General features: G+C 38.1%; 2 pseudogenes; one reads left to right on the forward strand and one right to left on the reverse strand.

Annotated features, from left to right (window-relative positions):
• Window positions 1–4,583: 4,583 nt before the first annotated feature.
• On the forward strand, window positions 4,584–5,316 carry LOC107652065 (putative gustatory receptor clone PTE03; annotated as a pseudogene).
• A 16,635-nt stretch (window positions 5,317–21,951) lies between these two features.
• LOC107652064 (olfactory receptor 7A10-like) lies at window positions 21,952–23,045 on the reverse strand (annotated as a pseudogene).
• Between the last annotated feature and the right edge of the window lie 4,582 nt (window positions 23,046–27,627).

Consider the following 27,627-nt stretch of genomic DNA (forward strand, 5'->3'; position numbering starts at 1 on the left):
GTGCTGTTGATCGTTTTGAATTTCGGGGCCTTAGGAGCTTATCGTTTGAGATCGGTGGGGAAGGGTTTTCAGGAGATCTGAGCTTTAGCTTTCTCTAAGCCGCCATCTTAACCAGAAGTCCAGTTAGTTTTACCTTTTACAGACAGTATTGTATGATATGCATGCCATAAGTACAATTCTTCGGCTCATTCCTCTTATTTTCTTAAATTCAGTAGGTGCAGTTACCCCTTTGAGTCCCAAATTGCTTCATAGTATCCTCTATCTATTACCTCTATTTTAATATTTATTGATTTTATCATCTCCTATCCACCTTGACCACTTGTTCTTTTTCCTTTCTCTTTCTCCTTCTGATGGGCATTAGACATAACAACCTGAAATTCTGATTCTGTTATTTCTGATTCTCTTTTATTCCTCTCTTCCTCTCTTCTGTCTTTCCATTCTCCCCTTGTTTCCTATCCCCATTCCTCTGGTCTGAATTTTGCTGAGCATGCATATAATATCCACATAAATATCAACCTGTCAAACGTAACTGCCTCCATTTATGCGGGAATAGTCATGATGGAGGGAGAGAGACAGAAGCTAGCTAAAAGGGTAGTAAGGAACAGGTAAGATTGGATATATGTTATCATGTTGGGGGTGAGAAATACTTTCAAGTATTTGAAGGGCTATAATGAGGAAAATAAAATGTGTTTTGTTTGACCTGAGACAACACAACTCAGAGCAATGTATGGTAATTGCAAATAAAATAAAATAAAATTTAAACTTGATAGAAAGAAAACTTTCTAATAATTATAGAATTTGGCCAAAAAACAAAGAATTTTCATGGGGGTACCATGAAGGGAAGAAGAGGACTTCTATAAAAAAATTTATACAACCTATGTGACCTATGTGAGACATACACTCTCAAACTGATCCCTCTTTCCTCTGGATGTTCTATACTTGTTTTTTTTTAAATTAAATTAAATTTTTTAATTAAGAAAAATTTTCTATGGTGACATGATTCATGTTCTTTGTCTCACCTTCTCCCTCCCTCTTCCCATAGCCAATGCTCAATTTCACTGGGTTTTACATGCATCATTAATCAAGACCTATTTCCATATTATTGATATTTGCACTAGATTGGGAACCTACATTCCCAATCATATTCCCATGGATGGTCTATACTTGTGAAAGAGTATATCACTCCCTTTCTTCTTTTGATGAGTGGGCTAATTTATAGCAATTGCTCATAATATAAAACACTAGTAAACATTCCTTTCAGGAAGACAACTGACATTCTAATTAATTCATATCATCTCAGACTTAATAGAGGAAGCACATTGGTAGAGATTTATAAGATTTTAAGCATATAAGTTTATAAATGTTAATGTACCATCCCTAAATATCTCTTGATTCCTCCATGAAACTTAAGGGCAGAATAGTAGCTGTTCTCCAGGGACCCAACTTGCTGGTCTGAATGTGGGTTAGGTGAGTAAGATGAGAGTTTAAACTCTGCATGTGAAAAAGACTTAAGAATATTAATGGAAGGTAGCTAAATATGAATCAGCACAGACCTTATTTGGCCTAGACATGGCAATCCATTTGGGTAAGTCTTCTCACTTACTGACCATCAACTCCAACCACTATCATAACCACCATTATCTCCTCTCAAATGAGGAAAAATCCTCCTTTCCTTGATCTCTCTAGGTATTCCCTCTTTGGGGTTGTGAAATATTTGCCTACCATCACTATGTCCTCTGCTCCTACCTTTTCTGCATGGTAACTCTCTTTAAGCATTTGAAAGGTTAGTAAGAGGAATTAGATCTCTTTTCCTTAGCCTAGGAAGACCTGAGACTTGATTTCAGAAAACAAACAAAAACAAGCAAACTCCCCAACAACTAGAGCTATCCAAAAGTGGAAAGGCTATATCAGGGGTGGAGAGTTAGTGGTCATGGGAGGTCTTCAAGCCAGAGCTGGATAATGACTTCCCATCTATAAAATGATCTTTCTTCACTCTCCCTTATGTATTTTTGACTCTCTGGATTTCAGACACAAAACTCATTGTCTGGGACCAACTCACCCTGGAATATCTCCCCATTTAATCTTCCTTTTGCCACTGGTGATTTCCAGAGGGAATCCCCCCTTTTTGGGGAAGGGCTCAGACTTGTCACCCTTCATTCTCCTCCTGTCTGGGCTTTTCAATCTCGAGATAGCCAACAAATCACTTTACACACCCCCTTTTTGCTTATATTTCTTTATTGTCATTATTACTTATTTATTGTCTCTATTTCTATTGTTTTTATTCCTTGTCTATATCCCTAATACATAGCACACTGTGTAGCATACCATAAATTTTTAATAAAAATGTGCAAACTGCTTAACAATGTAGAAAGTACTCAGGATTTGGTCTTTATGTTCCTTTGATATTTGTCATGGGTCATGCAGGGAGAATTCTCATTTGGGTATATGTTGAACTAGAAGACTTCTGGTCTCCATTCCAATTCTGATATTCAATGGGTTTGGAATTTTAAATGGGATTTGTCTTCTAGAAATCCTGTCTCTTTTAATTCAGGCTGTTCCTGAATTTTTGAGTTAATATAATTCAAAATTTAATTCATAGCAGTTGACCGTGTTGTTCTTTGAAGTTAACTTTTCCCTAAAGTCTTAGGAGAAAATCTTACTCCATTCTCTCTAGTAACACCTTCCTAGACTAATCCCATTTAAATCTGGATCTGTCATCCATCCATAATATTGTTAACGTCAGGTATATGGTCCACTGAGTTTTCCTTTTTCTTTTAAAACCAAATGAATCAAAGGAAAGGAACTTAAAACAGAGCATGGGCTTGAGAATTTAGAATATCTACATTTCAAGGGGATATAGAACAAATGTCAGAACTGAAAGATATTCTACAAACTTCCAAAAAACGATCTTTTCTGATGGACTAATATTTCAGGAACCTGTCTTTAAAATACATAACTGTAGACCAGGTAGGTGGTTCAGTGGATTGAAATCCAGGCCTGGAGATGAGAGGTCCTGGGTTCAAATTTGGTCTTGGACAATTATTAGCTGTGTGACCCTGAACAAGTCACTTAACCTTGCCTAGCTCTTATCATAGTTTTGCCTTAGAACCAATATACAGTATTGATTCTAAGGTTGTAGATAAGAGTTTTAAGTAAAAATAAAATAAATAAAATAAAATACATGGCCTCAGAGGAGCCTTAGCAACACAGGCTCACCAAATCCTGGAAGGTTGATCTACTACTATGTGTGTCTATAGCATATAAGAAAGAGGGAAACACATAATTGCCACACTACTACACACACAAACAAGAGCATAATGCATTTGAAAACAATCTATTTGTTTCCCATGGACTGTAAACTCAGTGTGAGTTGGCAGTGATATGGTGGATAAATAATCTTAAGAAAACTTAGTTTGCAAAGTCATAGCTTTGAGTAAGAAGGAGGTTATCTTCCCTTTGCCCTTGACCACAGTCAGTCCAAAACTGAAATTTTCTGTTTACTTCTGAGTACCAAAATTTAGAAAATACATGGAAAGCCTGAAGAAGATCCAAGAGAGAGCAACTGGGATGGTGAAGGGTCTATTAAGATCAACTGAAGGAACTAGATTTTCTTAAACCTAAAGGAGAGGAAACATATGGGGGCATAGGATAACTGTTTTCACACATTTAAAGGGATTTCATTTGGGATAGAAATGGGATTTGTCCTGCAAAAATAAGAGGGTAGAATTAGAAAATTGGATAGAATTGAAAAACTATGTTTTTGCTCATAATAAAGGAAAATGAGAGTGAAACCACAGTGGAATAAACTCCTTCAGGAAGCTGAGGTTTCTCCCTTCAATGGAGGTCTTCAAGGAAAGTATAGATTCCCACACTCTGTATAGTGTAAAGTGTGTTTTGTACTGTATTCTCTGAGGATCCTCAAATCTCTATGTGATTTGATGGGTCTCACTGAAGAATGGACTGCTCAAACCCTTTTGTTAAACTAGAACACTGTCCTCTCTCTGCTGTGGGCTGCAAAAACGGACTTGCCTTTTCCATAGTATTTCATTCTTTATCCTAATGCTCAAAGGACATTGATATTTAGAGCTAAAAGAAGATGGTCTTCATAACTTGTTGGTTTCTAAATGGAGTTGTTGTTATTTTAAAGAAGTATGAATTGGAAGGAATCTTGGATTTCATTAGGTCCAAATCCTCCCTCTTGCATTGAGGCTGAATGAGGAAACAGTGACTTGTCCATGATCACAAATATAATAAATGATAGCTATAAAATCTCAACCTAGAAATTCTAAGTCATATCCTGGTATTCTTTCATTTCAAGAATAATTACATTTTCACATCATGTTTTCATTTTCCTTTTCCAGCAGAAAAACCAGCCCCATGGCACCAGAAAACCAAACAAAATTCACTGAATTTATCCTCCTGGGATTTTCTGAGACACCAGAGCAACAAGGGGCCATCTTTGGGCTGTTCTTGGGCATGTACTTGGTCACTGTATTTGGAAACATACTCATAATGTTGGCTATTGGCTTTGATTCTCACCTCCACACCCCCATGTACTTCTTCCTTTCTAACCTGTCCTTTGTAGATCTTTGTGTGGTATCTACCACAGTACCCAAGATGTTAGTGGGAATCTTGACACAAAACAAGGCCATCTCCTATGCTGGATGCCTTGCCCAGATGCACTTTTTTATAGTTTTTGTTGGTTTGGACAATTTCCTTCTCACTGCAATGGCCTATGACTGTTTTGTGGCTATCTGTCACCCTCTGCGCTATACATCCATCATGAGTCCTGAGCTGTGTTGCCTGCTGGTGCTGCTCTCCTGGATACTAAGTCTTCTAGATGCCCTCCTTCACAGTCTGATGGTGACAAGACTCTCCTTCTGAACAGGCCATGAAATCCAGCACTTCTTTTGTGATCTTGATCAAGTTCTAAAACTCTCGTCTTCTGACACTCTTATCAATTATGTCTTGCTATATATTTTAGCTGTTCTGCTTGAGATTCTCCCCCTCACAGGGATTCTCTTCTCATATAGTCAGATCTTTTCTTCCATTTTGAAAGTCCCATCTGCTGGAGGTAAGAACAAACCCTTTTCTACCTGTGGATCTCATCTCTCTGTTGTTTCCTTATTCTATGGCACAGCGCTGGGAGTGCATTTCAGGTCCTCAGTGACCCAGTCTTCCTGGAAGAGTACAGTTGCCTCAGCAATGTATGCTGTGGCCACCCCCATGTTGAACCCCTTCATCTATTGTCTTAGGAACAAAGATATAAAAGGTGCCCTGTGGAGACTCATTAGCAGAATATGCTCCTCTCAATGATAGAATCTAGTCCTGGCAAGGTGGTTGAGGTATTTGTGGGAAAATATTGGAAAGCAAAAACACTAAATGCCTCACAAATCACAAGTTTCCTACCCTCATGTCTCTCTCTGGACCTACTTACTGTAAGTGAACATGATCTTATTCTTCATGGCCTCTGTTCCTGGATTTTCCCCAATATTAACTTCTGTAATAACACCTATGGCTTCCTCAGAACATCTTCCAACTCATAAAATTGTAGGATACAGAGTGACAAGCCCAGGCTTTTTAGTCCTCTCTCTACCACTTATAAATTGTATGCATTGGCCATGTCACTTCATGCTTTTGTGCCTTAATATTTTCATTTCCAAAAGAGGAATTGAAAAATCAGCTTTGACTAACTGACCTTTATTTTTCTGAATCATAACTGTAGGAAAATTACAGTTTTGAAGTAGCCACCAAAATAATTTTTTGGTTTGGGGTCACTGCAACATGAGGAAATGTATTGTGGGGTCACGACATTAGAAAGGTTGAGAACCATTGCCTTAGAGGCTATAGATCCAATATATAATTTTGGTCTGATTTCATGTTAATCTCCCAATATACTCTACATTCCAGCAAAGTTAATAATTTGTTGTTTCTTCTAATCTGAAATATAGAATGTAAAAGGAGGAAATGGTTTCTGGTTGAACTAACTGGATGTACTCTGGTTTACTAAAGAACTGCTAGAGGGGAACCTGAAGCTGCTTATTTGTAATGGAGGTAGGAATGAGAAATGCTGAGGGATGCTAGTACAGGGATGCTGCCACACAGGGGAACTGCTACCCAAGATAACTGCTCTGGGATTTGCCTACTGATCCCTATTGATAGCTGATGGATCAGTATATCTTTCTAACCTCCTCCCCACTTCACTCCCTCCCTTCTCCAACCCTCTCCTTTCTGCCTCCCTCACTTCCTAGTTCTTCTTGAAGCCTTTGGCTTCTTCCCTCCCCCCTTGAGTAAGCTATAAAGAAACTCTTTTCTTTTCCTTTTTCAAGTCAAGGGGTTTATTGGGATATCAGGATAGGAAACTGAGGTAAGAGGGATGAGGGTGTCCCTAATCTTTTTTTTAAACCCTTACCTTTCATCTTCGAGTCAATACTGTGTATTGGCTTCAAGGCAGAAGAGTGGTAAGGGCTAGGCAATGGGGGTCAAGTGACTTGCCCAGGGTCACACAGCTGGGAAGTGTCTAATGCCAGATTTGAACCTAGGACCTCCCATCTCTAGGCCTGGCTCTCAATTCACTGAGCTACCCAGCTGCCCCCCCCAATCTTTAATGAGGGAGAATTTGAGGGTTTGAGAAAGAGTCCAGTCACAAACTGTGATTCTAAGACAATTAGAAAGATGGAGGACAACAGCTGTTTAAAATCTTCTTTCTTTTTCCCAAAGTCAGCAATGATTTCTCAGCTTAACACCAGAGAGAAAACAAAGTCCAAAGTCTCTCCTTCAGCCTGGCTTTCCTCCAACTGTTGGTCAGTCCAATCTCAGAGGTTTCTCCTTTGGTCAGAGAGCCCCCCAAAACCAAGTCAGCCCTACAAGGGTCCTCAGCCAGCCTCAACTGCCAGAGAGGGAAACAAAGTCCAAAGTTTCTCCCCTGGTCAGGTTCAATTGCCCAAAGCCAGAGAGCTAGAGTCAAAGCCAAAAGCCAAGTTTCTCATTCTTCCTTTCTGTGGCCAGAAGCCTCAACTGCCACTCCTGAGAACATTCTGTTTGGAACCTTCCTCTTGATTGACAGGAAGGCTAAGTCCCCAGCTTGTTTCTTGCATCTTAGCTTACAAGTCCTCTCTCTCTTCATGCCTCTACCACAAATTCCATTCTATTTCTTCCCTCTGTATCTTAGCAAAGGCAATCTCCTATGCAAGGAAAAGATGAATCCATCTAACCTCTCATTCTTGGAATCCCTAGCTTTATTCATGACCCTCTTCAAATGTTATTACAAAGAAGGCTTTTTCTAATTTTCCCAGTTCCTTGTGCTTCCCCCACCAAAATTCTGCAACTATGTATTATCTGAATACATCTTAATCATCTCCTTTTCACTCCTTGGAGGCAGAGACTATTTTAATGTTGAGGAGATACCTCAAGCACCTAACACAACACTTCATATAGAATAGGAACTTACTCAATGCTTAATATGAATTGATTCATTGTTAGCCCTCTCTTTTCTATGAATCCCCATGTCATAGAAGTATAGAGTTGGAAGTGACCTTAGATGTTCTCTATTACAGCCTCCCTACATCTTGAAAAAATTCCTCCTAAAGCATCCATGAAAAGAGTGGCAATCCATCTCTTGTTGAACTCTTCCAGGTATGGATAACTTGTTACCTAAAATAGTGCTCATTCCCATTGTTTGACCACTCAGAGAGTGAGAAAAGTCTTCATCAAATTTAGTCAAAATCTCTCTCCCTGAAACTGCCACTCACTAGTCTTTAGCAATACCCTCAGAGGTACACAGGAGAATGGAAAAAGCAGGAAGAGGATGTGCTTATAAATTTATCAACAGAGATCACATGATAAAGTGGTATTATAATGTAGAAAGAATAGTCATTGAAAACTCAGAAGTTCATAGTCTTATCAAAAAGAATTCTTAGAAGCAGCTAATTGGTTTAGTGAATTGAGAGCCAGTTCTAGAGTTGGGAGGTCCTGCATTTAAATCTGACCTTAAACACTTTTTACCTATATGACCTATCATGAGCCCCTTTGCCTAGTCCTTTCAGCTCTTCTGCCTTGGAACCAATATATGACATTGATTCTAAGCCTGAAGGTAAGGGTTTTTTAAAAAAATTATGTACTTATGTCAATTTGTGCAGAAATGAACAAAATATATCTAACAATCAAAGAGAAGAAGACCTCTAGGAAAAGGATGTTACCAGCTGTTAGCCTTTGCAGCAGATACTCTCTAAATTTAATCTGCTTTCCCTGGATGATCCCAGTAGTTATGGGAGAGACTATCAGTGATGTTTTGTTTTATCATAAGTGGGGTTATTTTGTACCAGCTGTTAGTACTAGTGAACAGTTCTTTTTAGAAATCCATTATCTTCCTAATTGATATCAACTCAGACTCAATAGAGGAAGTCCATTAGTGGAATTTTATAATTTTTTAAGTTTATAAGTATTCAAGAGACTTTCCCAAGCAAATCCAGACTAGTCCTAGAAACTTGATGGGAAATATATTAGTCATCTGCAAGAGACTTAATCCGCTGCTCAGAGTGTGTGTTAAAAGGGAAAGAGATTTGAGATCTTGGTGGAAGGTAAACTAAAAAGGACCTCCTTTGGCCCTGGCACAGACCTCCTTTGACCTGGACAAAAGAACCCTTCTAGTGAGTCTTCTTTCTTACTGGCCATCAACTCCAGCAGGATCTAGTCTTACTACCTTAAAAAGATACTTCCTCTACTCCTACTTTTTTTTTTTGCAGTGGTAGCTATCATTAAGCTTTTTGAGGGCTAGCAAGAGGAATTAGGAATCTTACCCTTAGTCTACAGAAGATATGGTAAATATATAAGCCTAGACTTGGTCTTAGAAAACAAAGAAACAAGCAAACAAATTTATTAACAACTAGAACTATCCAAATATGGAATGGCCTATATCAGGAGACGGTGGGTTTCTGCTCAAGGGAGGTCTTCAAGCAATAGCTGGATAATGACTTCTTATGTGTAAAATGTTCTATTATCACTATCCCTGCTGTATTTCTGACCTCTGTGGATTTCAAAATCATGAATCAGTTCCTGGGAATTTCTAACTTTGAAACATCATTCTCCCATGCTCTCTGCCTTTTCTCATTAGTGAGTTCCTACACAGAATTCCCCATTTTTAGGAACGGCTCGGGTTTATCACTCTTCTTCCTCCTCCTATCTGTGCTCCTGAGACTAAAGACTCTTGTCACCATGCCCTTATATTGGTACCTTCCCTGTAACTCTCATACATCTCTTATGTCTTTTATCTGTATCCCTATCACTTAGCAGGATGTCTGGCATATATTAAAAGTTTAATAAATGGATGCTCCCTGCCTGACCATGTAGAAATAGCGGAGTATATATTTTTCATAGCCATAACATATTTGTCATGGATCATGTAGGAACAATTATTATTTGAGTATGGGTTGCACTAAATGACTTATGAGGTGCTTTCTAATTTTGAGAATGTGTTTCTGGAATTCTCAGAGGGCTTAGTCTTCTCGAAACTCTGTCTCTTTTGTTCATACTGCTCCTGACTATTCAAGTTAATATAAGTACATAACAGGTGGCCCTGTCCTTGTTTGAAGTTGTAAACTCTATCCTAAAGTCTTGTAGTGACTTTCTTCCAGTCTTTATAGAAGGACCTTCCTAGACTGAATAATCCCATTTAATCTTTGATCTATCTTCCATTCACAATATTGATAGCCTGGGCTATGTGCTCTAGTGAGAATTTTCCCCTTTTCAAAACCAGATGAATCATAAAGAAGCAACTTAAAACGTAGTGCCAGTTGGGATGAACTTTAGAATATAAAATGTCTGAATTTCAAGAGGCCATAGAACACTTGTCAGAATGAGAAGGTGTTATTCCCAAAACACTCTCAAAGCTGATGGAACAAAATTTCAGGGAGGCGCCTTTTAAAATATATAACCCCGGACTACCTCAGGGAAGTCTTAGCAATACAGGCTCCCCAAATACTACTGAAAGGATGATTCCATTCCCTACTAACTAAGTTTATATATAGCACATAAGAAAGGAGAAAACAGCACTCCCCTATGATACACACACACACACACACACACACACACACACACACACACACACATGACCATAATTCATTTAAAAAATGATCAGTTTAGATACAGCTTTTGCTGTATGGACTTTTGTCCAGACCTCTCTGAATTCCCTTCCACAGCAATCAAAACCAAAGTGCTTTGAGGGAACAGAAAAACAAATCTAAAAACAGGACAGAGCTGGGGGACCCTCCTGCAGGATTCAACAGGGCAGATCTGAAGCTTTTGGAGGACAGAGAAACTCAATCTCTAATACCCTTCCCCTAGGGACTGCACTGAGAGCCTCCCTGACTAAGCTCCCAGGAAGAAGGCTGAAACCACTACTGAACACCTTGTAACCTGGAGGAACAGGCAGGAAGCACAGCTCTCTTCAGTGTCCACACTTTCACCTACACCTTCAGCTTTTGCTGCCAGAAGACCTCAGGGCTCATTAATCTAGTCAATCAACAGAGCTGAGAAGAAGCCCCTTCTGGACAGAATAGCCCAAACCCACAGCTCCAGCAAATAAACCAAGAAGCATGAATACAGCCAATAATGGGGGGAAATATGAGGAAAGAACAGGAAAAGAAAAAAGAAATTACAATCAACAGCTTCTATCCAGTTAATGAACAAAGAGCAAATGAAACAGGAGGATCAAGGAACACCAAGCAAAAATGCAGAAATTCCTGTGAATTGGATCCAGGCTTTGGAAGAACTCAAAACACAATTCAAAAAACAAGTAAGAGAGGCTGAAGACAATTGGGAAAAAAGCTTAAAAAGCAAAATAAGTCATCTGGAAACAGAGGCACATGAACTAAAACAAGAAAATCATGTCTTGAAAGCCAGAATTGACCAACTTGAAAATGAGGTAAAGAAGGTGAAAGATGACCTACAAAGACAATCAGACCAGAAGGAGAAGGATGAACAAAAAGCTAGGGTAGAAATTGAGTCTTTAAAAATTAAACTCCAACAACTAGAAACACCTCAGTATATTTATTTTGTTTGCTCATAAATTATTCCCTTATACATTAGTCTGACATAAAATTTTCTATATTTCCCTAATTTGTTTATGACATGCTCCTTTAGAGATCAAATATCCATTTTGGCTTTACTTCGTGTATGGTGTGAGATGTTGATCTATGCCTAGTTTTTGCCATATTGATTTCCAGTTTTCCAGGCAGTTTTTGTCAAATACTGAGTTCTTTCTCCAATAGCTTGGATCTTAGGATTTATTCAAAATTAGGTTTCTATGGCCATTAACTAAACTTTCCCCATCAATCCATCACTGTTTTTTAATCAGATTGTTTTGATGATTACTTAGTATCCATTCAAAAAATAAAAGCTAAAGTTCCCCCCCCCCCCAAATGATCTGAAGGTTTCCAGTAGCCTATAAACCCACTGAATTGGAAGTGTTATGGCACCCAAAATAATCTTTTTTTTAAAATATATTTTATTTGATCATTTCCAAGCATTATTCATTAAAGACATAGATCATTTTCTTTTCCTTCCCCCCACCCCCCATAGCCGATGCGTAATTCCACTGGGCATTACATGTTTTCTTGATTTGAACCCATTGCTTTGTTGATAATATTTGCATTAGAGTGTTCATTTAGAGTCTCTCCTCTGTCATGTCCCCTTAACCTCTGTATTCAGGCAGTTGCTTTTCCTCCGTGTTTCCACTCCCATAGTTTATCCTCTGCTTATGAATAGTGTTTTTTTTCTCCTAGATCCCTGCAAATTGTTTAGGGACATTACACAACCACTAATGGAGAAGTCCATTAAGTTTGATTGTACCACAGTGTATTAGTCTCTGTGTACAATGTTCTCCTGGTTCTGCTCCTCTCGCTCTGCATCACTTCCTGGAGGTTGTTCCAGTCTCCATGGAACTCCTCCACTTTATTATTCCTTTTAGCACAATAGTATTCCATCACCAACATATACTGCAGTTTGTTCAGCCATTCCCCAATTGATGGGCATCCCCTCGTTTTCCAGTTTTGGGCCACCACAAAGAGCGCAGCTATGAATATTTTTGTACAAGTCTTTTTGTCCATTATCTCTTTGGGGTACAGACCCAGCAGTGCTATGGCTGGATTAAAGGGTAGATATTCTTTTGTCGCCCTTTGGGCATAGTTGCAAATTGCCCTCCAGAATGGTTGGATCAGTTCACAACTCCACCAGCAATGAATTAATGTCCCTACTTTGCCACATCCCCTCCAGCATTCATTACTTTCCTTTGCTGTTATGTTAGCCAATCTGCTAGGTGTGAGGTGATGCCTCAGAGTTGTTTTGATTTGCATCTCTCTGATTATAAGAGATGTAGAGCACTTCTTCATGTGCTTGTTAATAGTTTTGATTTCTTTATCTGAGAACTGCCTATCCATGTCCCTTGCCCATTTATCAATTGGAGAATGGCTTGATTTTTTGTACAATTGATTTAGCTCATTATAAATATGAGTAATTAAACCTTTGTCAGAGGTTTCTATGAAGATTGTTTCCCAATTTGTTGTTTCCCTTCTGATTTTAGTTACATTGGTTTTGTTTGTACAAAAGCTTTTTAGTTTGATGTAGTCAAAATTATTTATTTTACATTTTGTGATTCTTTCTATGTCTTGCTTGGTTTTAAAGCCTTTCCCCTCCCAAAGGTCTGACATGTATCCTATTCTGTGTTTACCCAATTTACTTATGGTTTCCTTCTTTATGTTTAAGTCACTCACCCATTTTGAATTTATCTTGGTGTAGGGTGTGAGGTGTTGATCTATTCCTAGTCTTTCCCACACTGTCTTCCAATTTTCCCAGCAGTTTTTATCGAATAATGGATTTTTGTCCCCAAAGCTTGGATCTTTGGGTTTTTCGTATACTGTCTTGCTGAGGTCGCTTTCCCCCAGTCTATTCCACTGATCTTCCTTTCTGTTTCTTAGCCAGTACCAAATTGTTTTGATAATAATCTTTTAAAAATTAGATTACATTAATGGAGCCATAGTTTCCAGGATTAAGGAGATGATCATCCCATTGTCCTTATCCATAGTCAGACCCCATCTGAAATTTTGTGTTTAGTTCTGAAGGCCATAATTTAAAAATGGACATTGATAATCTGGAGAAGATGCAAGGGAGAGCAACCAAGATGGTAAAAGGCCTGTGGAGATTGGATTTAGCTATTTCTTGATTGTAACCATGAAGATACTTAGCTCTTTCTTTATTGTGAAGATAAAATTGTAATCTCCTGATTGAAACAATGAAGGTACTTAGTTCTTACTTCATAGTGAAGCTAGAATTTTAAGCTACAATCTATTTTTAGATTTTTAACTACAGAAAGTTGTTAAGCAACTACAAAAGGTGAATTAATCACAAAAAGGTGTTAAGTAACCACAAAAGGTGAACTTAACAAAAGAGGTGTTAAGTAACCCCAAAAGATAAATCTAATCAAAGAAGGTGAGAACTAAAGAATGGATAGTCCTGGTGAAAAGCGTCTGCTGTGATTGGTAGATGTGAAATTTTAGAGGAGGTGAAAGAAGAGAAAAAGGGCTTTAAATAGAGGGGAAAAAAGATTGAAGAAACAGTCACCAGAACTTGGAGTGAAGGATGGAGGAGTGACTGGAAGACTTTTAATCTTTAATGCCTAATACCTCATTTTGTAACTCCCTCTCTTCCTTTCCCCTCTCCTACTGTTATAAGTTTTTGTTTTTGATCTCTGTGTGCCCTGATTATATTTATTTTACCAGGAATTCTTTCAACACCCTTTGTGGTGTTTTAGCCTCTGATTTGCATCCCTATACCATTTTTCAACTAGATATAGTCTTCTCTTGGCTCCATAAGTTATGCTGTGCATTTCCCTTTTCTATCATTGAGGCATACCTAGGTTTTGCTCTGTGAACCTTAAAATTTCTAAGACCCTACTTCATAAGGTTAGAATTGTAAACTTTAAAAAATTCCAAGACCCTACTTCATAAGGTTGGGTTAAGATCATTCCCCATTGGGACCATTCCCCATTTGGGCAGTGAAGGTACTTAGATCAGGAATGTGAGAACTCTACTTAGATCAGGAATGTGAGAACTCTACTTCACCATACTTAAGCATGCCTTAGGGGAAGATAAAGTTGTAAACTCTTTGCTGAACAATGAAAGATACTTAAACCCATACTTATAGTAAGACAAAAAGTTCTTAAGCCATGCCTATTTTTTAGAACTAATACAAAGGGGTGTTAAATACCTATAAAGGTCAGGCAACTTGTGAACTTACAAGGAGCAAAGACATGAAAAATTACTCAGAGATTCTAGTCTACTCAGGTGTGAATTACTCAAAAGATTAGTATACTCAGGTGTGAACTAAGAATGGCCTGTCCTTTGAAAAATGTCTACTGTGATTGGTAGATGGGAGAACTTGGGGGAGGTGACATAGGAGAAAATTCCCTTTATAAGGAGATGAGAAATCTGAGAGAAAAAACCATCTCTAAGGAGTCTGTTGGGAGAAGCTCTTGAGGACAATCTCTTGAAGACAGTCTGAGGGAGGCTGACTCTGGCTGGATCTCCCTCTGAGGAGACTCTGTTCCTCTGAATCCTTGCTTGAACAGATCTTATGGTGAGTGATAAAAGACTGACTGATCTTTCTCTTAAGGCTTAGGCCTGGGTTGGCCAGGGCTGCCCTGGGCCGACCTATCCTTTTTTCATTATTTCCTTTTTTCTCTCTTTCTCTCTTTCTTTAATTCCTCATTTGTATTAATTAAAATCTTTATAAAACCCAGCTGACTTGGGTATATATTTAATAATTGGGAATATTTCCCTGGCGACCACCTTATATTTGATTTTAAAACAAGACACTGTAGGGAAAACATATTTCCTGTGGTCACAACTTACTCATCCACTCTTTTATCTACTACAATTTATATCCTCCACTATTTTAATCACTACAGTTTATGGCTTCAACTATTTTAATTATTACAGTTTATGGCTGACCATGAAATTGGTGAGAAAACCCTCAAAAAGTTTCTGTGAAATCTCTTTCCTTTATCTCTTTGCTTTCTTACTTGCTCTATCAGTCAGTTTTCTTTTATTTTTTAACTTGGCTTCAAAAATACAGCTGCAAGAACGGGTGAGTAAAAAACCTTTTTGATTCTCCTTAATTAAGCTGTTTTAGATCTTAGCAACAGGGCCCTAAGGTCCTGGCTAGCAACTGCCTAAATTAGGACTAGAAAAACCTGGGAAAGCTTTTGGCCTTGTCCTGCTTCCCACGTGTTTACTTTAGAAACATGGAGTTACAGCCAGTTCAGAACTTAGTTAACAACTGGCGTTTCAGTAAATACTTTGTTTTTTTCTTAGTACAAGCATTGGTCTGCAACTTAACAGCTGACTCATCAGCCCCATGACCAATCTTGTAAATACAGAATTCCTTGTCTCTCTGAAAGGGCTTATTCCATGGAACTTATGGCAAAATTTAATCTACATACTACTTTCCTTTGAGTTTTTGATTATTGTAATTGTAATATTGTATTTCCTTGAAGAACTCATTTCTCAGTCAAACCAACAAGTTGCTCCCTCTAATATTCAACAAATTATAGAACTAAACACTCGGCAGGAGCTTATAGAGGAGCTTATGGAGGGACGTCATGGGGAGATCATAACTTTTATGAGAAACATTAAAAGAGAGTTAAGAACATTATCAGAAACTCTGGACATTAACCCTCCTAGTCAACTCACCCCCTCGGCCTCAGAAAACCCCACTCATGCTTCTGATCCTACAACCTCAACTCTAAGTACACACCACACCCATGCTTCAGACCCTATACAATCAACTCTAAGTTCACACACTACCCATACTTCTGATCCTAATGCCTCTACTTCACACCTTACTGATTCCTCCAATCCTAATACCGCTGTATCCTTTCACACTTCTTCCTTGGCTCCTCCTTCCCACCCTGCTCAATTCAATTCTCAGATCTTTCCTACCCCACAAGAAAAAAGTTATTTGTTTGAATCTGCCCTGTAAGTCCTTTCCTACTATGAGCACTGTTCACTGTTCACAGGATTTTATGTAACAAGATGGCTACCTCTCCCCCCCGAGTCACTCCCAACTGACAGTAACTGCCAATGGTGGGATTCTTGTTCTCTAACTGGGGTGCTACTTATAATATAGGGATTAGGAGAAGGGATAAAGATAATGGAGATAAAGAGGGAATAAGGTTGTGAGAGCAAGGAGATTCTTCTCCTCCCTTCCTTTCTGAGGGGTGATAGCCTAGCCCTATCTCCTTGAAAGGGAAGTATGTCTTGCCAGAGAGTGTTTTCTGGGAGATGGATGACAGGGCCTAGAGAAGGAAGCCTTAGTGAGATGACAATATTTCCCCACACACACACACTCTGAGGTGCCTTGAGAGGTAAGTTAATTTCTTATGCCTCTGCTTCCCCCAGGGACATAAACTGTTAATCCCTTTCAAGATCTTAGGGCTACCCAATTGTCAGTAAGAGATGTGAATTCCTTGGATCAGGCAACCTTGAAGCCTTGAGACCTAGAAGTCAACCTCCCTTTGGGGAGAGGTGTGACCCTCCCCAAATATTCAGTCCCCTCAACAATGTTGACTAATGACTGGCCCAGACCTAAATCTTGAATGACAGGTGATTTATTGGGGTTCAGGTAGGGAAGAGGTGTCACGGGTATCAAATGGGAAAGTGGGTAAATAGGGAAGCCCTATAGTTATCCCCTCTGGCAAACTGGCCCTCCAAAGTCTAGGGGTTCAAGGCTTCTCAGTCTTGATACCTCTTCTTGCCAAATGCCTTTAGTCTCTACTCTTAAGCTTACTAAACTTGAATATAGGAGTCCAGTAACAAGTAAGGCAGAGAGAGACAGAGAGAGAAAGGATCTGTGGATGGCTCTCTTCAAAAAGTCCCAATCCATAGCACCACTGAGGACTTTAAATTGCTGTCACAAAGGGCCTGGTTAGAGGTGTTCAGGGGCTCAGGAAGGGCAGTTGATCTCCAAGGGAACTGGTTTCTTCTGAGCTTCTGGGAATCCACTTCACTCTCTCCTTCCCTAAGTTAGAAGTGATTGTCTATTGGATCTCACAGCCTCTGTTTCTTCATTAGAACTCTCAGCTTCTCATTTCCCTTCCTCTGCTCTTCCTTCAGCAAGTCCCTTCCAAGAGATGATCTCTTGTCCATGGAAAAATCTCTCATCTCTTATCTTACAATATACAAAGATCAACCATGTTCTAGGACATAGAAATATTGCAAACAAATGCAGAAAGCAGAAATAATAAACACAAAATTTTCATATCATATTGCAATAAAACTATAATTAGCAAGTGTCCATTGAAAGGCAAATTTAAAATTAATTACAAACTAAATAATCTAATTCTTCAAAACAGGTGGATCAAGGAAACAATCATAGAAACAATTATGGACTTCATTAAAGAGAATGACAATGAGGAGACAACATATCAAAACCTATGGGATACATTCAAAGCAGTACTCAGGGGAACATTTATATCATTGAGTGTCTATACCAACCAAACAGAGAGGAAAGAGATCAATAAATTGGGCTTCCATCTTAAAAATAATTAGAAAGAGAACAAACTAAAATCCCCAGATAAAAACTAAATTCTAAATTATAAAAATTAAAGAAAACATTAATAAAATTGAAAGTAAAAGAACTATTGAACTAATAAATAAGAGAAGGAGCTGCTACTTTAGAAAAATAAAATAGATAAATCATTGGTTAATCAAATAAAAAAAGAAAGATGGTAGGGTCAAATTGATAGTATCAAAGATGAAAAGGATGATCTCATTGCTAATAAAGAGAATATTAAGGTAATTATTAAGAACTATTTTGCTCAATTATATGGCACTAACCATGACAATATAGGTGAAATGGGTGAATATTTACAAAAATATAAATTGCCTAGATTAACAAAAGAGGAAATAGTATACTTAAATAATCCCTTCTGTGAACAGGGGAATGGCCAAGAGCAAGGGAAATCTGAAGTTTGAAGGGTGTAAAAATGGAGACTTGAATCCAGGACGTTAATCCCCAGAAGTCCTTATTCCACTTCCCCAGAATGCCTTGTAACCTCATTTGGGCCAAGAATGAGATGGGGTATTTAACCTGGTTGTAGAAAAGCTCTCTTCTCTTTCCTACTTCCACTTGGGAGCAGACGTGGCTCTCCACCTAGCAGGCAAGATGTGAGTGGTCTTGAATAGGCTCTTTGGGCCTATACACGTGCCTCTCTTACTTGTATTTTCTTTATATTTTAATCTTCAATAAACCTCTAAAAATATACTACTCCTTGCAGAGAGAAACTAATTTCTACCCCACCTCAGTTTCCATAAATTTTTAACTGTTACAGTTATGGCGACCACTAGATTGGATGAGGACTTCTCAAATTTTTTAGCCTAGAATTTTTTTTAAGCCACGTTTCTCTGGTCAATGTTTTTTTTTTTTACCCTTGCAAAGCTGCTGCTCATTCCAGCCATTAGATAGCTCACCCCACCTGGCTCTCCTGCTTCTCCCTGCCTGCCTGCAGCCATCTGTTCCAGACTGGTGTGCTGTTTGACCCAGATTGCAGCTCACCTGCCCACCCTGGCTGCCAGCTCTGGCTCCCAGCCTTGCTTGTCTGCATTCCTGTCCCGGCCCTGCCCACCCCAGTGTTCTCTCAGTTCTCACCTGGTGCCTGCTCTCCTGGCTCTGCCTGCCTGTGTTCCTGCCTGCAACCATATACTGGCTGATGCCTGCCTGTTTCTGCACCCCAGACCCACGCACAGGACCTCAGCTGGCTCATTACCCAGGTTGCTGTTAGCAGACCCAGTTTCTTCAAGATCAAAAACCAGCTGGTAACAAAGGGGGTAATTTTCCCTTAGGCTAAGCCTCCACATGGACGGGGGGGTGGATATTGACCATGTGGATGGATCATAGGTGGGGAGAGAGAAAAGGTAGAGGAGAAGAAAGAGACTTACAAACAGGAACTTAAAACCATGGCTATTTTACAAGAATATCTTTTAATTGCATTGATCCTTTTATTGACTTCACCTGCGTGTCAGGGAAAATATTCAGCTCTGTACCACCCTTTAGCTAACTTTGGGGAGGCAGCTGGGTGTCTCAGTAGACTGAGAGCCAGACCCAGAGAAGGGAGGTCTCTGGTTGAAATCTGGCCTGAGACACTTCATGGCCATGTGGCCCTGAGCAGATTGCTTGGACCTCATTGCTTACCCATTATCAATTTGCCTTCGGACAATAGACACCTAAATGGATAATTAACCCCCCCCCCCCAAAAAAAACCCCAAAGAACTTTAAAGAGACTGGAGGTTATATATTTTAAGACATTTCAGACTCCAATGGTTTATTAAAAAAATCTCTGTATTCAATTGCATTTTACCATTTGCTTTGTTTAAGGTCTAACTTTGTGATTTTAAATTCACTTATTACTGCATTCAATATTATTCTGTTATATTGTTCATTTTAATGTACTGAGTTTTGACTACTGTTAAATTCTCTTGATTTTCCTCTATAACTATATTGAACAAATATTATTGTAATTAAGCCCATTATGAAAAAAAAACAGCTTTTCTATTTTGATTTTGTAAATTGTCACATAGAGGATAGATGGACTTCATCAGAACTGGTTGCAATTGCTATAACAACTGTTGGAAAATTTAATGTGCTAAATAGATCAACTGATTTTAAGGGTTTTTAAAATATGATTTTTGGAAAATTTTTTAACAATCTCTGGTCATTTTGCCTGCCCCTACCACGAGGTAAGGCCCATTCTAGGAGCTGAAGTGAAATACATTTTATAACCCCCAACCTTCCCACATTTCTAAATATGTGAATGGAAGTTGGGGCAATTAATCTCAGGGCATTTGTACCCCTAAAAAGCCTCCAAAAAGGAGCATCTTTCATTTATAACTCTTCAGCTCACTACTTTACTTCCACCAGAATGATCTCTAGATTTCTTGATTATGTTCTTAACCCAAAATGAGTTTTACTTTGTTTAAAAATATGTTTATTACCAAGGTTGAAAGATTGCTATGTTTGTAAAAATTGTGACAAATATCCACCAATTCACAGACTTTTAAAAATGCTATACAGCAATTTATGTGAAATATGATAGTATGTTTGTTTGCTATTGTAATTAATTGGGCTATTGAGAATTTTGGAGATATTGATAACTACATATCTGTACTACTGTTCTTTCAAAATGAAAAATGTTACCTTGTTCAATTCATTTGTTCATACTTACAGTTGATAATGGTCAGAAAAGAAGAGGAAATGGATCTCATTTTTGGTGAGAAATAATTTATATTATATGCTGTAAATTAGGTAGGAGTGGAGAGCAACATGATCTACTGGGGAAATCATGAATTCTTTTTGGAATTGACACTTGAACTCAGCATTGACAAGAGGTAAGGAATACAAGATACTGAGGTGAATATGTACTGACATCTGTTCCATGTATGGACACTGAAGAAAGATTCAGAACATTATTATAAATAGGTGAGTTTGATGAAGGTATAATATGTTGAGTCAGGGATGTGAAATCAGCAAAGATCATATTATGTAATTAGGTTATGAAGGATTTTAAAATTCACAGGAGATGGAATTTATCCTTGTATATAATAGGGAAGCAGTGAAGCATCTTAAGCATATTAGTGATATATTCAGACCCATGTCTGAGAATGATAATGATAAAGATGATCATGAAAGCAATTAAACTTTCAAGTGATATGTATACACACACACACACACACACACACACACACACACACACACACACGATGTTTTATAGTGAAATGGAACTGACATGAGTTTCTCAAAGGCTATATCTCCATAACTCTAGTTCTTTGCAATCCAAATAAACTAGAACGACTTCACCTATAGTGTCAGGCAAAGGATAAAGAACCTTATAAAGAATATGTTTAATACTCTGTGATGATTTTTTTCATTTTCTCCCACTCATAATGGTTATCTACTAAGGCATGGAAGAGTTGGGACATAAACTCACAATGATGGAATCCCATATTTGTTTTTTCTACTTTCTTCTTTCTTTACTTTAGCTATATATCATTCCATAGTTTACAAAGCTCCTTCATATACAGTATTTCATTTGATGTAGAGAAATGGTCTGTCTGATAGTTAGGACTGGTTTTCCAATTTCCAGTTTAGGGATGAAGAATTTAAGGGTTAAAGACATTAAATTATTTTTGCCAATGGCACATAGATTATAAGTGCACACAGAGGGCCAAAATTCTGACTTCATCATTTCTTTTCCAGTACTTTTTGAGCTGGAAAATGTCCTGAAGAAACAAGAAATGTTGAACCAGCTATGGCTGTGGTGGGAACTCCAAGAATAGAGACAATAAAGAAAAATGTCAAAGTCCTTTGAAGTCAACAGGAACAGATTTAGTAATGTAGGAAACTTGATGTCCATCAATTAACATTTATGAGGTACCTATTATATGTTAGTCACTGTGCTAAGCTTTGGGTATACAAAAGGAGGCAAAAATATTTCCTGACATTGAGGACCTCATAATCTAACAGAAGAAATAACATATAAAGGAACATATACCCTCAGGCTATATATAAAATTCACAGGATATCATCAACAGAGGGCAGGCAATAAAAATGAGAGGACTGGGGAACAATTTCAAAGATAGGATTTTAAAAAAGTTGGGACTTAAAAGAAGTAAAATAAGACAATATATATAGAGAGAATGGAAAACAGACTTAGAAAACACCTGAAGTCAAGAAATGGAGTGTTTTATTCATGAATGAGTAAAAAGACTAATGTCACTGGAGCAAAGAATTTATGGTAGCAAATAATGTAGTAGAAGACTGCAAAGGTAGAAAGGGGCCAGGTTATAAGGAATTTGAATTTTGGACAGATGATTTAGTGTTTGAGGCTGGAGACAGTAGAGAGCATTAATTGAATTGGTGGGTGGGGGTGAAAAGGTCAAAGTTGTACTTTGGGAAAATCTCTTCAGTAGCTAAATGGAGGATGGATTTGATTGGAGAGAGAACTAAGGAATACAAGAGTGTTGATTCCCAAAATTTTTTCTTAAGTAGCAGTGTTGTATTCCCATAACTCCAGTTAGTTACTCTGACAATGAGCCTCCTAAGGGCATCTTTTATGTCATTATTTCTAAGGCTATAAATGTAGGGGTTCAATATGGGTGTGACCACAGCATATATTGCTGAAGCAATTGTGCTTTTCCAGGAATAGTGAGTAGTGGAAGAGCTGAAATACACTCCCAGCCCTGTGCCATAGAATAAAGAAACAACAGAGAGGAGATCCACAGGTAGAAAAGGCTTTGTACTTACCCATAGCAGTTGGAATTTTCACAATGGAAGAACAGATCTTACTGCATGAAAAAATAATCCCTGTGAATAGAACAATGCCTAGTATTGCAGTAACAATATATAATGCCATATAATTTATGAAGATGTCAGAGCAAGAGAGTTTCATAATTTAATGAAACTCACAAAATAAGTGCTGAATTTCACGATCTCAACAGAAGAGCCTTGTTACCATCAGATTCTGAATTAGGGACTCTACAAGTCCTATTATCCAGGAGAGTAACACCAAGAGGACACAGAGTATAGGCCTCATGATGATTGTATAGTGCAGAGGGTGACAGATAGCCACAAAATAGTCATAGACCATTGCAGGGAGGAGGAAACTGTCCACACAAGTTTAAAGACATAAAGAAGCACAAATGGAGAAGACAACCAGCATAAGATATAATCTTGCTTTGTGTTAAGATGTTCACCAGCGTCTTTGGGACTGTAGTGGTTACAATACAGAGATCCACAAAGGACAGATGGGAGACAAAGAAGTACATGGGTGTATCAAGGTGAGAGTCAGAGGTATTGGTTGGCATTAAGAGCAGGTTTCCCAAAATGGCAGCCAAGTACATGCTCAAGAACAGGCCAAAGAGATACCTCTGCTGCTCTGGTGCCCTTGAAAATCCCAGGAGAAGAAATTCAATGAATTGTGTTTGGTTTCCTGGTACCATGGGGCTGATGTTTCTACTGGGAAAGAGAAGTGACATGAGCAGGGCAAAAAAGTAGTTATCTTAGTATGTGAAACAGAAGAAAGACCAGGCTCTGATTTATAATGTCTGCATTCATTTATTATCTTTTTGATCTTGGACAAGTCACTATTTCCTCATTCAACTTCAGTGGGCTTGGGCAAAATGACTTCTAAGATTCCTTACAGTTCATATATTATTTGATTCCAAATCAACAACATTTAGAAGTGAATAATTTACCGACACCATCTCCAATTTCCTTTTAGCACTGGGAGAAAGGAAGAGATACTATGGCCCAACAAGTCCACTCCTACTGCAAAAAGCAGACAGGGGATACTGATTTGATATGACAGAATGATTTAGAGAGTCTGCTCTTCAACTGAAATCACAAAATTTTGTAGAGATGGAAAAACCTTATGGAACTAATAGTACAAAACTGTAACACACATATAGAGAAACACAAAATCTATTCTATAATATACCCGAAAAGTACACAGCTAGACTTTTCTTGAAGTCATCTTTGGAAGGGAAAGCCACTTTGGAATAACTGTCAGTTTCCTTTATACTGAGCCTAAATATACCAGTTTTCAAGTTCTATTCAGTGCTCTCATTGTACTCTGAGTCCTTGCAGAACAAATCATATTTCTCTCTCCACAGGAATCTCTTTAACTATGAGAAAGCAGTTTATCCCATATTGCAAAAGTTTTCTCTACTTTAGGCAAAGACATCCTAGTTCCTTCAGCTGATTTTCATTGGCCCTTCACCATCCCGGTTGCTCTTTTTAGCATCCTTTCCAAATTATCAATGTCCTTTCTAAACTGTAGCATCTAGGACTAAACATAAAATTTCAGATGTGGTATGACTATGGACAAGGATAATGGGATGATCACCTCCTTCTTACTGGAAACTTTGGCTTATTTAATGTAAGGTAATTTAAAAAAATATTATTTTGGTTGCCATAACTCTGCTACCTCAGTGAGTTTACAGAATACTCAAAATTTACAGATCATTTTAGAATGAATTATATTCATGTGCATGTGTTTGTGTTTATGCATGTATGTGTGTATAGGTATGTATGTTTGTGTGTCCATGTTGGGGAGAGTTTGTTTTCCCTTTTCTTATATGCTATAGGTATGTGGTAATGAATAGAATCAACCTTGCAGTATTTGGTGAGCCTGTGTTGCTAAGCCTTCCCTGAGATAACTTAGGGCTATATATTCTAAAGGGCATCCAACTGAAACTTTGCTTCATTGATGTTGAGGGCATTTTGGCAGCTCCAGGCAATAACACCCAGTTCAGACCAGTGTTCTTTATAGTTCCCCGAAACTCAGATATTCCATATTCTAAAGTTCATCCCAATTGTTTCAAGTTCTTTTCCTTTGATTAACAATCTCACTGGTGCATGTGGTCTAGACTAACAATATGGTGGATTGAAGGTAGATGCAGGTTTACATGGGATTATTTAGTCTAGAATGTATTTCTAGAGAGAATGGAGTCAGGCCTCCACTTCAGACTTTAAGATAATGTTAATGACCTGAAATAAGGAAAGGGCCATCTAGCATGTTCATGTTATTAACCGGAAAAGGCAGGAATAGTCTGAGCAAAGAGAAAGAATTTCTAAAAGACCAAGCCCTCTGAGAAATCCAGAATCACTGTCATAGGATTGGAATGGACCATCTACTCCAACCTATAAGCAAAAAAAAGATTCTCTCTACATGACTCATGGCAAATGTGGGGTAGCTATAAAAAGCATATACTAAGCTCTTCCTATATTGTTAGGCAGGCAGCACCCATTTATTAAACTTTTCTTATGTGCCAAGAAAAAGAAATTAATGAAATAAAAGGGGGAAAGTGGGAGGGAGAAGGTACCAGTACAATATTTGGTGACAGAATCTGGAAACACCAAAGTACAGACAGGAAGAGAATGAAGAAAAACAAATCTGAATCCTTTCCCCAAATGGGAGATTCCCTGAAGGAACTCATTAATGGAAAAGAAATGGTAGCACAGGGGAATAAATTTTCCAGCGTGTAAAGGCCTCAGGCACTGAGTCATGACTTTGAAATCCACAGAATCAGAAACACAGAAGGGAAGGTGATGACTGGTCATTTTATAATTGAGAAATATTACCAAGGCATTGCTTGAAACCTACCATGTACAGGAACCCATCACCTCCTGTTATTAGGCCATTCCACATTTGGATAAATTTAGGTTTTAAGAAGTTTGTTGTTTTCTGCGATCTAACATCTAAATTTAATTTTTTTTCCCATGCCATCTCTAGGTCAAGGAAAACAGGTCTAATTCCTTTGATAGCCCTTCAAAAATCTAAAGATATCTGCTACTCCAGAAAAGATAGGAGCAGCGCACATATGTATTATATGCTAGTAACTCAAAACTGAAATGAGAGAATACCTGGGGAGATCAACCACAGGAGTTTCTTCTGGCTATAGGTGGTCGTGCTGATGGTGGTGTTAGCAGGAACCCTTCTGGAGTTGATGACCAGTAAGAGAGATGACTCACCCTGAAGGGCTCTTCTGTCCTGGCCAAAGGAGTTCTGTGCTGATTCTTTTTTAGCTGACCCAACACTAAGATCTTCAAATCTTTTTCAAATGTGCAGAATATCCTTTGGTCTAACTCTCTTAACCCACACTCAGCCAAGCAAGATGGGTCCCTAAAGGTCCATAATTTAATTTCCTTCAAGGTTCTGCAAGTAGTTTTGGTATGTTTCAGGAAGGTCCTCTAATACCTATAAACTTACATCAATGTACTTTCTCGATTGATTTTGAATTGATATTAATTAATAAGAAGAAAATAATGGGTATCTATAAAGGAATATTTACTAAGATTATATAATATGAATAATTGAAATAAAATGTAACCCATCCCTCCAAAGTTAAAAAGGGGGTAATATATTCTCCCACAAGCACAGAGATCTTCCAGTAGAAAGTGGGATCAAATGTAGAGAGTACATGCTGCAAAGGCAACGCACAGCTTACATAAATCCTTTTCCAAGAGTTTATTTTCTTCCCTTCATAGAATTCAAATGAAATTCCTTCAAGGCAGGATATAATTTCTGCCTATGCTTTTATTAGTCCCAATGCTTTAATTATTAGGATGTTTTTTCTTCTATCAGATCTAATTTTTTTTTGTAACTTCCAATCATTATTCATAGTTTAATTTCCTGAAGTTGAACAAACACCTCTGATCTTTGTATCATGACAGTCCTTGAAATACTTGAGAACATGTGTTTCACCCTATCATGATATTATATATCCAACCTCTCACCTATTCCTTAGAAGCCTTCTAGATTTTATTTGGGCTCCTCACTCCCTCTCTCCCTCTAACCCAACCATCTCCATATCCCTGCAGTCAGAAAAATGCAGTAACAACATAAAATTGATGAATCTTTCATTGTCATGTGTAACACCTAACAGTATGGTACCAAAGACTTCCTGGATCTTACTCATAGGAGAACTCAAGAAATACTAGTTACTTTTGTTTGATATGTTGATTTTCGTGTGAGTATTATAAATATCCTCAGCAAAAGTCTGAGTATATAGAGGAATGGAAATTGGAAATGAAGGTAGAAGGGAAGGAGAGATAAGAGAGACATGGAGTTGAATATACTAGAATCAGAAATAATAGAATCATATTTTTAGATCATCTGGTTTAACCTCTAACAGAAGCAGAGAAGAGGAAAAAAGGCCAAGAGGACAAGATTGATAACAGATAAGAAATTCCATAAAAATTACATTAAGACAGTATGTAGAAGAAATTAAGAAGTAATGTGGGAGTGAGAGAAACAACTGCTTCTACTGAATTATAGAAAATCTGGGAAATGTACGTATGCAATCCTGTGACAGCCCATAGTTTATATAATAATGTCTATAAAAGGAAGGCAAAATAAGTTTGCTTAGTATGTTAATGGACTAAACGACAATTAGAAGGAGACTGAATTAGTGACATAAGTAGGACTAAGGACTAAGGACTAAGGACTAAGACAGGTCTCTGGACTTTTAGCCTACTTACTGTGTCACACTTAAATCATACATTTCTACAGGAATATACTTAAGAAAGGAAATTCTATTTTCTTTCTCACCAGAGTACCTAGTATTTCTTGCTGACTCCTGATGCACTGGACTCAGTTTTTTTTTCTCAGTTATGTATAGAGTCTGTGTCTGTGTCTTCATCATATGTTCATATATTTCTTCCTCACATGTGGTTGGAGGTTCAGTCCCTCATCTGGGAACTCCCCCTCTTCTTCTCTAACTTCAGATCATAGGAAATAGTTTTAGCTTACCCATCAACCTCTATTCAGGTAGGGAGTCCTTCCATTTCTACTCCCTGTCTTTACCCAAATTCCCTGACTCTGTGGCCTTTGCCTTGAATAATAAGTTCACCCTATAGTGCCATTCAGAGGTTTGCAGAATCAGAGGATACAGGAGTCATCTAAGGTTTATATAGAAATGATTTTATCCTAGCCTAGGACCCTGTGTCTAGGAATAGGGACATAAACCCTCTGTCTTTATTAGATTTACTTATTAGACAATTGGTGTATCTGAGGCTTAA

Source organism: Monodelphis domestica, chromosome 3 (assembly GCF_027887165.1).
Source record: "Monodelphis domestica isolate mMonDom1 chromosome 3, mMonDom1.pri, whole genome shotgun sequence".
NCBI lineage: Eukaryota > Metazoa > Chordata > Mammalia > Didelphimorphia > Didelphidae > Monodelphis > Monodelphis domestica.